The sequence below is a fragment of the Eschrichtius robustus genome, chromosome 12 (genome assembly GCF_028021215.1).
Source record: "Eschrichtius robustus isolate mEscRob2 chromosome 12, mEscRob2.pri, whole genome shotgun sequence".
NCBI classification, from domain to species: domain Eukaryota; kingdom Metazoa; phylum Chordata; class Mammalia; order Artiodactyla; family Eschrichtiidae; genus Eschrichtius; species Eschrichtius robustus.
In genome coordinates this window covers 7,325,551-7,337,682 of record NC_090835.1, presented here as the reverse complement: position 1 = coordinate 7,337,682, position 12,132 = coordinate 7,325,551, and the positions used below count along the sequence as shown (strand labels likewise).

The 12,132-nt window shown below is 42.0% G+C and overlaps 1 long non-coding RNA gene across 1 annotated transcript in view; it reads left to right on the top strand.

The window, feature by feature from the left end:
* The first annotated feature begins 123 nt into the window (after positions 1 to 123).
* The window catches only part of LOC137773739 (uncharacterized), a 24,523-nt gene continuing 12,514 nt past the window's right edge, over positions 124 to 12,132 (top strand). The window contains exons 1-4 of the long non-coding RNA XR_011075720.1: positions 124 to 354; positions 939 to 1,069; positions 2,011 to 2,202; positions 3,295 to 3,404. This is a non-coding gene — a long non-coding RNA (uncharacterized lncRNA). The remainder of the gene's footprint in view (positions 355 to 938; positions 1,070 to 2,010; positions 2,203 to 3,294; positions 3,405 to 12,132) is intronic.

Below are 12,132 nucleotides of genomic sequence, written 5' to 3'. Positions count from 1 at the left end.
CCCCCGCCCGCGGCTCTGATGTCAGAGGAGGAGGAGCCTGCGGCGGAGGGACTAGGGACTGGGAGGTGAGGCTCCGCTCCCGGGCTAGGGAAGGGGCGCCGGGGGCGGGGGTGGGCGGGGGAACCCCTTAGTTCAGGTTGGAGCCTCCCTTGGAGTCTTTCCATCCTTCGTCTCCTGGCAGGGTCCCCGTTTCACAGAAGGAACAACTGAGGCACAGAGATGAAGGGTTCAGAATCAGCAGTTGGTCAGAAGCAGAGTCGAATTCGAACCCAAGTCTGTCTGATGCCGGAAGCTGGTCATTTTCACCCTGTCTCTTGGAGTTTCTTTCAGACCAGTTCCGTGAGCCCCCTTAAGGTTGGACTCTGTCCCTCCTCCCCTCCCCCTCCCCCCACCTCCGCCCCTGGGAAGGGCTTAGGAGACTGATGGGGGTGGAGGGATGGGGCCGTAGGGAAAGGACAAAGCAAGAGTAGGAGGCAGTGAAGAGGACTGAGGCAACCGCAGGGTGGGGGCCGCATTTGACAGGCGGGAAAACTAAAGCCCGAAGTCCCCCTCTGAGGCAGAGCTGATGCTCTACTTCCCTACACCTGCCGGGCAGAACAGGTGTGGTGCCCAGAGAGCCTGGGGCGGGGAGGGACGGTGGCGGAGGGAGAGTTAAATCAGGATCCTAGAGGAAGTCGGCCAAAGAGGGCCACGTGACTGGGCAGGCGCCAGTGGCCGATGGCTCGGGGCCAGGTTGGGGAGGGAAAGCCCGAAAGTGCTCCGGGGAGGTAGGCAGGGGGCCAAGGGACCTGACTGACGTCCTCTTGCGCAAGGCCTTCTTTGGGAAGGTGGCCCGGGGGGGCGGGGCAGCAACTCCCAGGAAGTAGGGGTGGGACTGAAGTTTGAACCCAGATCTGTCTGACTCCAAATCTTTCAATGCGCTATCACTGTTTAATTAGCAGGGAGAGAAAAGGTGTGATGAATTCGACTGAAGCCAGCCAGAGGAGGCTCGTTGCCGAGGTCCCCAACTCCACCTCCATCATCACCCAGTGCTGCCCCCAACTCTTGAATTCCTGCATTTTCCAGGAAGGTGGGGAAGGGACAATGCTTACCCCCAACTCAATTTCAACTGGCTTTTCCCTTTCTTATTCTCAGGACTGTGTCTGAGGGTGGTCAGTTATTATGCCCATTTTACAGTGAGAAAGGAAGATGGCTGAGGTTCCTAGAAAGGCTTTTTTTTTTTTTAAATAAATTTATTTTATTTAATTTATTTATTTTTGGCTGCGGTGGGTCTTCGTTGCTGTGCACGGGCTTTCTATAGTTACGGCAAGAGTAGGCGTGCGGGCTTCAGTAGTTGTGGCACGTGGGCTCAGCAGTTGTGGCTCGTGGGCTCCAGAGCGCAGGCTCAGTAGTTGTGGCGCACGGGCTTAGTTGCTCCGTGGCATGTGGGATCTTCCCGGCCCAGGGCTTGAACCCATGTCCCCTGCATTGGCAGGCGGATTCTTAACCACTGCACCACCAGGGAAGTCCCCCTAGAAAGGCTTTTGAGACTAACTTAACTGAGTCACACTCTGCCTTTCTGAGTCTCAGTTTCTTCATTGGGAATATGGGAATATCGATGACTGACTCAGAATTCTCCTGAGAATTCTATGAGACTGATGTATGTGAAATGCCTTGAATACCACTGGGATTAAAAATTTGACAGCTAAAATGTACTTTTAGTGTAAACTGAGGCTCAGAGAAGGGACCTGGTTTGCCTGGGGGATAGGGGGCTAAGGGGCAATTTCCCTCCCCTAAATCTCCTTGCCATTGGTTAGATTCTTTCACTTGTCAAGTAATAGAATCCCAATCTAAGCCACCTTCACCAAAGAGGAGCCTATGGCTCACAATAGCTGAGGCAAGATTGAAAGAGGAACACCATGGATCAGGGTGTGAGACTGGAACTGGAGACACAGTACTTGGAGGATTTGCTTTCTCTCATCTCTCCTTGTCTCGATTTTTCTTTACACTTCGGCTTCCTTTCCTCTACAGAGTGATCTCCTCTACCTGGCAGGAAGCATGGTGTGAGGCAGCCCCAACTTTCCAACTGAACCCAGCAAAAGAGGAGCTACACCCAGTTTCATGTATCAGTCTCAGGGAAGGACTCCGATGGGCTCTGCTGGAGTGACATGCCTATGCCTTTACCCCCAGAACTGTTGCCAGAGGAATAAGGTGCTATACAGGGTAAGTGTATTGTCATGGGCAGCCACACCAAAGTCACAGGGAATGAAGATGGCTATCTTGCCCAAAGGAAATAGTAGTGCTGGGCAGGCACAACTAACAAATCCATCCCAGCCCTGCTCCCATCAGTCAGAAAAAAAATAGTGTTAATATGTTTTGGTACATATTCTTCCAGACTTTTTTTTGATGTGTATACATATACACACTTCCTCCTACAGCCCCCACTTCCAGTGAGCATATTTCAAGGTACTGAAAAAGGCAAGGAAAGTCAAATATATGAAAAAAAAAAAGTAAAGGAAATAATCCTCTTCTCTCTTTTGTTATTAAAAAATGACAAAACAACTCAGACATCTCCATCAATTCTTTTATTATTCTTTCTTTCTTTATTTATTTGGCTGCCCCAGGTCTTAGTTGAGGCATGTGGGATCTTTAGTTGCAGCGTGCAGGATCTTTAGTTGCAGCATGCGAACTCTTAGTTACAGCATGTGGGATCTAGTTCCCTGACAGGGATCAAACCTGGGCCCCCTGCATTGGGAGCTCGAAGTCTTAGCCACTGGACCACCAGGGAAGTCCCTCCATCAATTCTTGAATCCAACAGAAAATTAGCCATTAGATGAGTGAATGATCTTTTAAGATTAGAGAAAAATGGAAGAAATCACAAGGAAAAGATGGACAGGTTTCTTTACAAATATAAAAACATTCCTTTTTTAATTGAAGTATAGTTAATTTACAATGTTATGTTAATTTCGGCTGTACAGCAAAGTGATTCGCCTATACATATATATATATGTATGTATATGTATATATACACATTCTTTTTTTATATTCTTTTCCATTACGGTTTATCATAGGATACTAAATATAATTCTCTGTGCTATACAGTAGGACCTTGAGTTTATCCATTCCATATATAATAGCTTACATCTGCTAACCCCAGCCTCCACCCCATCCCTCCCCCAACCCCCTCCCTGTTGGCAACCGCAAATCTGTCCTCTATGTCTGTGAGTCTGTTTCTGCTTTGTAGACAGGTTCATTTCGTGTCATATTTTATCTTGTTTATTTATTTATTTTTTGGCCATGCTGCACGGCTTGCAGGATCTTAGTTCCCCGACCAGGGATCAAACCTGAGCAACAGCAGTGAAAGTGCCAAGTCCTAACCACTGGACCACCAGGGAGTTCCTTGTGTCATATTTTAGATTCCACACGTAAGTGATACCATATGGTTATTTGTCTTTCTCTGTCTGACTTGGTTCACTTAGTATGATAATCTCTAGTTGCACCCATGTTGCTGCAAATGGCATTATTTCGTTCTTTTTTATGGCTGAGTAGTATTCCATTGTATATAGGTGCCACATTTTCTTTATCCAGTCATCTGTAGAAGGACATTTAGGTCGTTTCCATGTCTTGGCTATTGTGACTAGTGCTGCAGTGAACATAGGGGTGCCTGTATCTTTTTGGATTAGAGTTTTGTCTGGATATATGCTCAGGAGTGGGATTGCTGGATTATATGGTAGCTCTATTTTTAGTTTTCTGAGGAACCTCCATTCTGTTCTGCATAGTGGCTGCACCAACTTACATTCCCACCAACAGTGCAGGAGTGTTCCCTTTCCTCCACACCCTCTCCAGCATTTGTTATTTGTAGCGTTTTGATGATGGCCATTCTGACCAGTGTGAGGTGGTGCCTCATTGTAGTTTTGATTTGTATTTCTCTAATAATGATGTTGAGCATATTTTCATGTGCCTATTGGCCATTTGTATTTCTTCTTTGGAGAAATGTCTATTTAGGTCTTCACATTTTTCGATTCGGTTGTTTGTTTTTTAGTTTTTGAGTTGTATTAGCTGTTCGTATATTTTGGAAATTAAGCCCTTGTCTGTTGCATCACAAACATAAAAACATTCTTAACTTCTGTTTTTGGAAACAAACCAAAAAAAAAAAAACCCTACTTTATTCCAAAATCATAACTAACAGTAAAAGGCAAACTTCAGACTGGGGAAGTGTTTTACACACAATGGGTTAATATTTCCATTATGTAAAGAACATAAAATTGATAACAGACTAAGAACCCATTAAATGGTCAAAGGAGACAGATGAAACACAATGAACATGGAACATTCTCTACCTCACAAGTAGTTAAGGAAGTACAAACTAAAAGAAGCCATTTATACCCTCTCAAATATAAAGTTTAAAAAAACTGGTAACCCCAAAAGCTGGTGTTAGTGTGAGCAATGGATACTTCTACATTTCTGGTGGGAAAATGACTTGCTAAAAATCTTTCTTTTGGAAAGCAATTTGGCAGTATGCATCAAAGGCTTAAATAATATCCAGGCCTGGGACTTCCCTGGTGGTGCAGTGGTTAAGAATCCGCCTGCCAATGTAGGGGACACGGGTTTGAGCCCTGGTCCAGGAAGATCCCACATGCCTCGGAGCAACTAAGCCCATGCACCACAGCTACTGAGCCTGTGCTCTAGAGACTGCGAGCCACAACTGCTGAGCCTGCACGCCACAACTACTGAAGCCTGCGCACCTGGAGCCTGTGCTCCACAACAAGAGAAGCCACCACAGTGAGAAGCCCGCACACCACAACAAAGAGTAGCCCCCACTCGCCGCAACTAGAGAAAGCCTGCACGTAGCAATGAAGACCCAACGCAGTCAAAAATAAATAAATATATTTAAAAAAAGAAATAATGCCCAGGCCTTTTGAACCAGGAATTTCTCTTCTGGGAATCAATTTCAGGGACATAATCCTAAATTAGGACAAAGATATACACGCCAAGATGTTTGAAGAAATATTTTTTTAACAGGAAAATTTACAAGAAATCACCAAGAAGGGAATGATTAAAAAACATAAAGTACATCTACCAGATGTAATATTTCACAGCTCGTAAATGGATGGTAATGCAACCTACTTAAAAACAGGGGAAAAATGCTTATAATGTTAAGCAGGTATGCAGTTTGATAACTTCAGTGTAAAATGCAAACTACAAATTATTCATAACAGAGTGGAGAGAAACACCACAAATGTTAATGTTTAAAGAATTATCTGATTTGGTTTTTTTTTTTTAAATTATTAATTAATTATTTATTTTTGGCTGCATTGGGTCTTCGTTGAAAAAGTGGGCTTTCTCTAGTTGCGGCGAGCAGGGGCTACTCTTTATTGTGGTGCGTGCGCTCCTCATTGTGGTGGCTTCTCTTGTTGCAGAGCACGGGCTCTAGGCGCGCGGGCTTCAGTAGTAGTGGCTCACGGGTTCTAGAGCACAGGCTCAATAGTTGTGGCGCATGGGCTTAGTTGCTCCACAGCATGTGGGATCTTTCCAGACCAGGGCTCGAATCCATGTCCCCTGCATTGGCAGGCGGATTCTTAACCACTGCGCAACCAGGGAAGTCCCTCTGATTCAGTTTTGTTTCTTTCACTTCTCTCTACATGTCTGTAGTCTCCAAACATTTTTTTGTTGAGTAATATTAATTTTACAATCAAAAAGTCACTTTTAAAAAATTATGCCAAAAGATGGTGGGTGTGGTCCAGTTTGGTGTTCAGTTATTTAAATTGTATTTTAACAACAATAACAACAAAGAAATAGAATGGATTTAAATGTCGAATTCATCACACCTTTTCTCTCCCTGCTAATGAAACAGTGATAGCGCATTGAAAGATTTGGAGTCAGACAGATCTGAGTTCAAACTTCACCCCCACCCCTTACCAGCTGTGGGAACTTGGGCAAATCATTTAACAGCTCTGAGTCTCAGTTTCCTCATCTAGAGCATGACATAATCACACCAATAATCATACCTTCTTCGTAGGGTTATTTTGAGAATGAGACAACTTAGAAAATGCCTTTCACCCAGTAGGCTAGTTCCCTTGTTGTCACTTGGGTTCCTAGCACATACTTGGTACGTATTGAGTGGGTGCTCAGTAAGAAGTGAGACAGAGAAGAGTTTTTTTCTCCTTTTCTAGACATTAGCTGTCCTAGGACAGCACTTTCAATATTATTTCTCCTTCCGTTCTGGAAGCCCCACAAGTTCTAGTCAAGCTTGAAATCAAGCTCAAAATTTGGGGTTTCCCCTCTGCTTCCATGGTACCTATACCCCTACTTCCTCACCCTATCAGCGGCAGCCTATCTTAAGAGGCTCAGAGGTCCCTCTAATATTTACCAGATCTCACTAATTTCTCTTGGCTAACACAGGCATATTCTGGGGCAATGATTCTTTTTTTTTGGAATTTTTATAATTTATTTAGTTTATTTTTTTAAACAGCAGGTTCTTATTAGTCATCCATTTTATACATATTAGTGTATACACATCAATCCCAATCTCCCAATTCATCCCACCATCACCACCCCCGCCGCTTTCCCCCCTTGGTGTCCATACGTTTGTTCTCTACATCTGTGTCTCTGTTTCTGCCCTGCAAACCGGTTCATCTGTACCATTTTCCTAGGCTCCACATATATGCGTTAATATACGATATTTGTTTTTCTCTTTCTGACTTACTTCACTCTGTATGACAGTCTCTAGATCCATCCACGTCTCTACAAATGACCAATTTTGTTCCTTTTAATGGCTGAGTAATATTCCATTGTATATATGTACCATATCTTCTTTATCCGTTTGTCTGTCGATGGGCATTTAGGTTGCTTCCATGACCTGGCTATTGTAAATAGTGCTGCAATGAACATTGGGGTGCATGTGTCTTTTTGAATTATGGTTTTCTCTGGGTATATGCCCAGTAGTGGGATTGCTGGATCATATGGTAATTCTATTTTTAGTTTCTTAAGCAACCTCCATACTGTTCTCCATAGTGGCTGTATCAATTTACATTCCCGCCAACAGTACAAGAGGGTTCCGTTTTCTCCACACCCTCTCCTGCATTTGTTGTTTGTAGATTTTCTGATAATGCCCATTCTAACTGGTGTGAGGTGATACCTCATTGTAGTTTTGATTTGCATTTCTCTAATAATTAGTGATGCTGAGCAGCTTTTCTTGTGCTTCTTGGCCATCTGTATGTCTTCTTTGGAGAAATGTCTATTTAGGTCTTCTGCCCATTTTTTTAAAATTAATTAATTAATTTATTTATGGCTGTGTTGGGTCTTTGTTTCTGTGCGAGGGCTTCCTCTAGTTGCGGCAAGTGGGGGCCACTCTTCATCGCGGTGCGCGGGCCTCTCATTATTGCGGCCTCTCTTGTTGCGGAGCACAGGCTCCAGACGCGCAGGCTCAGTAGTTGTGGCTCACGGGCCTAGTAGCTCCACAGCATGTGGGATCTTCCCAGACTAGGGCTCAAACCCGTGTCCCCTGCATTGGCAGGCAGATTCTCAACCACTGCGCCACCAGGGAAGCCCCTTCTGCCCATTTTTTGATTGGGTTTTTTTTTCTTAATATTGAGCTGCATGAGCTGTTTATATATTTTGGAGATTAATCCTTTGTCCGTTGATTCGTTTGCAAATATTTTCTCCCGTTCTGAGGGTTGTCTTTTCATCTTGTTTGTAGTTTCCTTTCCTTTGAAAAAGCTTTTAAGTTTCATTAGGTCCCATTTGTTTATTTTTGTTTTTATTTCCATTACTCTAGGAGGTGGATCAAAAAAGATCTTGCTGTGATTTATGTCAAAGAGTGTTCTTCCTATGTTTTCCTCTAAGAGTTTTAGAGTGTCCAGTCTTAACATTTAGGTCTCTAATCCATTTTGAGTTTATTTTTTGTGTATGGTGTTAGGGAGTATTCTAATTTCATTCTTTTACATGTAGCTGTCCAGTTTTCTCAGCACCACTTATTGAAGACACTGTCTTTTCTCCATTGTATATCCTTGCCTCCTTTGTCATAGATTAGTTGACCATATGTGCATGGGTTTATCTCTGAGCTTTCTATCCTGTTCCATTGATCTATATTTCTGTTTTTGTGCCAGTGCCATATTGTCTTGATTACTGTAGCTTTGTAGTATAGTGTGAAGTCAGGGAGTCTGATTCCTCCAGCTCCGTTTTTTTCCCTCAAAACTGCTTTGGCTCTTCGGGGTCTTTTCTGTCTCCATACAAATTTTAAGATTTTTTGTTCTAGTTCTGTAAAAAATGCCATTGGTAATTTGATAGGAATTGCATTGAATCTGTAGATTGCTTTGGGTAGTATAGTTATTTTCACAATATTGATTCTTCCAATCCAAGAACATGGTATATCTCTCCATCTGTTTGTATCATCTGTAATTTCTTTCATCAGTGTCTTGTAGTTTTCTGCATACAGGTCTTTTGTCTCCCTAGGTAGGTTTATTCCTAGGTATTTTATTCTTTTTGTTGCAGTGGTAAATGGGAGTGTTTCCTTAATTTCTCATTCAGATTTTTCATCATTAGTGTATAGGAATGCAAGAGATATCTGTGCATTAATTTTGGTTTTTTTGTTTGTTTTTTAACATCTTTATTGGAGTATAATTGCTTTACAATGGTGTGTTAGTTTCTGCTTTATAACAAAGTGAATCAGCTATACATATATATATAGCCCCATATCTCCTCCCTCTTGCATCTCCCTCCCACCCTCCCTATCCCACCCCTCTAGGTGGTCACCAAGCACCGAGCTGATCTCCCTGTGCTATGTGGCTGCTTCCCACTAGCTATCTATTTTACATTTGGTAGTGTATATGTGTCCATGCCACTCTCTCACTTCGTCTCAGCTTACCCTTCCCCCTCCCCGTGTCCTCAAGTCCATTGTGCATTAATTTTGTATCCTGAAACTTTACCAAATTCATTGGTTAGCTCTACTAGTTTTCTGGTGGCATCTTTAGGATTCTCTGTGTATAGTATCATGACATCTGCACACAGTGACAGTTTTACTCCTTCTTCTCCAATTTGTATTCCTTTTACTTCTTTTTCTTTTCTGATTGCCGTGGCTAGGACTTCCAAAAACTATGCTGAATAATAGTGGCGAGAGTGGACATCCTTGTCTTTTTCCTGATCTTAGAGGAAATGCTTTCAGTTTTTCACCATTGAGAATGAGGTTTGCTGTGGGTTTGTTGTATATGGCCTTTATTATGTTGAGGTTAAGTTCCCTCTATGCCCACTTTCTGGAGAGTTTTTATCATAAATGGGTGTTGAATTTTGTCAAAAGCTTTTTCTGCATCTATTGAGATGATCATATGGTTTTTCTTCTTCAGTTTGTTAATATGGTGTATCACATTGATTGATTTGCGTATATTGAAGAATCCTTGCATCCCTGGGATAAACCCCACTTGATCATGGTGTATGATCCTTTTAATGTGCTGTTGTATTCTGTTTGCTAGTATTTTGTTGAGGATTTTTGCATCTATAATCATGAGTGATATTGGTCTGTAATTTTCTTTTATTGTAGTATCTTTGTCTGGTTTTGGTATCAGGGTGATGGTGGCCTCATAGAATGAGTTTGGGAGTGTTCCTTCCTCTGCAATTTTTTGGAAGAGTTTGAGAAGGATGGGTGTTAGCTCTTCTCTAAATGTTTGATAGAATTCACCTGTGAAGCCATCTGGTTCTGGACTTTTTTTTTGGAAGATTTTTAATTACAGTTTCAATTTCCTTACTTGTGATTGGTCTGTTCATATTTTCTGTTTCTTCCTGGTTCAGTCTTGGAAGGTTATACCTTTCTAAGAATTTGTCCATTTCTTCCAGGCTGTCCATTTTATTGGCATAGAGTTGCTTGTAGTAGTCTCTTAGGATGCTTTATATTTCTGAGGTGTCTGTTGTAACATCTCCTTTTTCATTTCTAATTTTATTGATTTGAGTCCTCTCCCTCTTTTTCTTTTTTTTTTTTTTTTTTAATTTTATTTATTTATTTATTTATGGCTGTGTTGGGTCCTCGTCTCTGTGCGAGGGCCCTCTCCAGTTGTGGCAAGTGGGGACCACTCTTCATCACGGTGCGCGGGCCTCTCACCATCGCGGCCTCTCCCGTTGTGGAGCACAGGCTCCAGACGCGCAGGCCCAGCAATTGTGGCTCACGGGCCCAGCTGCACCGCGGCACGTGGGATCCTCCCAGACCAGGGCTCGAACCTGTGTCCCCTGCATTGGCAGGCAGACTCTCAACCACTGCGCCACCAGGGAAGCCCCTGTCCCTCTTTTTCTTGATGAGTCTGGCTAATGGTTTATCAATTTTATCTTCTCAAAGAACCAGCTTTTAGTTTTATTGATCTTTCTATTGTTTTCTTTGTTTCTATTTCATTTATTTCTGCTTTGATCTTTATGATTTCTTTCCTTCTACTGACTTTGGGTTTTGTTTGTTCTTCTTTCTCTAGTTCCTTTAGGTGTAAGGTTACATTGTTTATTTGAGATTTTTCTTGTTTCTTGAGGTAGGCTTCTATTGCTATAAACTTCCCTCTTAGAACTGCTTTTGCTGCGTCCCATAGGTTTTGGATCGTCGTGTTTTCATTGTCATTTGTCTCTAGGTATTTTTGGATTTCCTCTTTGATTTCTTCAATGATCTCTTGGTTATTTAGTAACGTATTGTTTAGCCTCCATGTGTTTGTGTTTGTTACGTTTTTTCCCCTGTAATTGATTTCTAATCTCATAGCGTTGTGGTCAGAAAAGATGCTTGATATGATTTCAATTTTCTTAAATTTACTGAGGCTTGATTTGTGACACAAGATGTGATCTGTCCTGGAGAATGTTCCATGTGTATTTGAGAAGAAAGTGTAATCTGCTGTTTTTGGATAGAATGTCCTATAAATATCAATTTAATCTATCTGGTCTGTTGTGTCATTTAAAGCTTGTGTTTCCATATTAATTTTCTGTTTGGATGATCTGTCCATTGGTGTAAGTGAGGTGTTAAAGTCCCCCACTATTATTGTGTTACTGTCGATTTCCTCCTTTAGAGCTGTTAGCAGTTGCCTTATGTATTGAGGTGCTCCCATGTTGGGTGCATATATATTTATAATTGTTATATCTTCCTTTTGGATTGATCCCTTGATCATTATGTAGTGTCCTTCCTTGTCTCTTGTAGCATTCTTTATTTTAAAGTCTATTTTATCTGATATGAGTATTGCTACTCCAGCTTTCTTTTGATTTCCATTTGCATGGAACACCTTTTTCCATCCCCTCACTTTTAGTCTGTACGTGTCCCTAGGTCTGAAGTGCGTCTTCGGTAGACAGCATATATACGGGTCTTGTTTTTGTATCCATTCAGTGAGCCTGTGTCTTCTGGTTGGAGCATTTAATCCATTCTTGTTTAAGGTAATTATCGATATGTATGTTCCTATTACCATTTTCTTAATTGTTATGGGTTTGTTTTTGTAGGTCCTTTTCTTCTCTTGTGTTTCCCACTTAGAGAAGTTCCTTTAGCATTTGTTGTAGAGCTGGATTGGTGGTGCTGAATTCTCTTAGCTTTTGCTTGTCTGTAAAGCTTTTGATTTCTCCGTCATATCTGAATGAGATCCTTTCGGGGAAGAGTAATCTTGGTTGTAGGTTCTTCCCTTTCATCACTTTAAATATATCATGCCACTCCCTTCTGGCTTGTAGAGTTTCTGCTGAGAAATCAGCTGTTAACCGTATGGGAGTTCCCTTGTATGTTATTTGTCGTTTTTCCCTTGTTGCTTTCAGTAATTTTTCTTCGTCTTTAATTTTTGTCATTTTGATTACTATGTGTCTCAGCGTGTTTTTCCTTGGGTTTATCCTGCCTGGGACTCTCTGTGCTTCCTGGACTTGGGTGGCTATTTCCTTTCCCATGTTAGGGAAGTTTTCGACTATAATCTCTTCAAATATTTTCTCGGGTCCTTTCTCTCTCTCTCTTCTCCTTCTGGGACCCCTATCATGCGAATGTTGTTGTGTTGAATGTTGTCCCAGAGGTCCCTTAGGCTGTCTTCATTTCTTTTCATTCTTTTTTCTTTATTCTGTTCCATGGCAGTGAATTCCACCATTCTGTCTTCCAGGTCACTTATCCGTTCTTCTGTCTCAGTTATTCTGCTATTGATTCCTTCTAGTGGATTTTTCATTTCAGTTATTGTA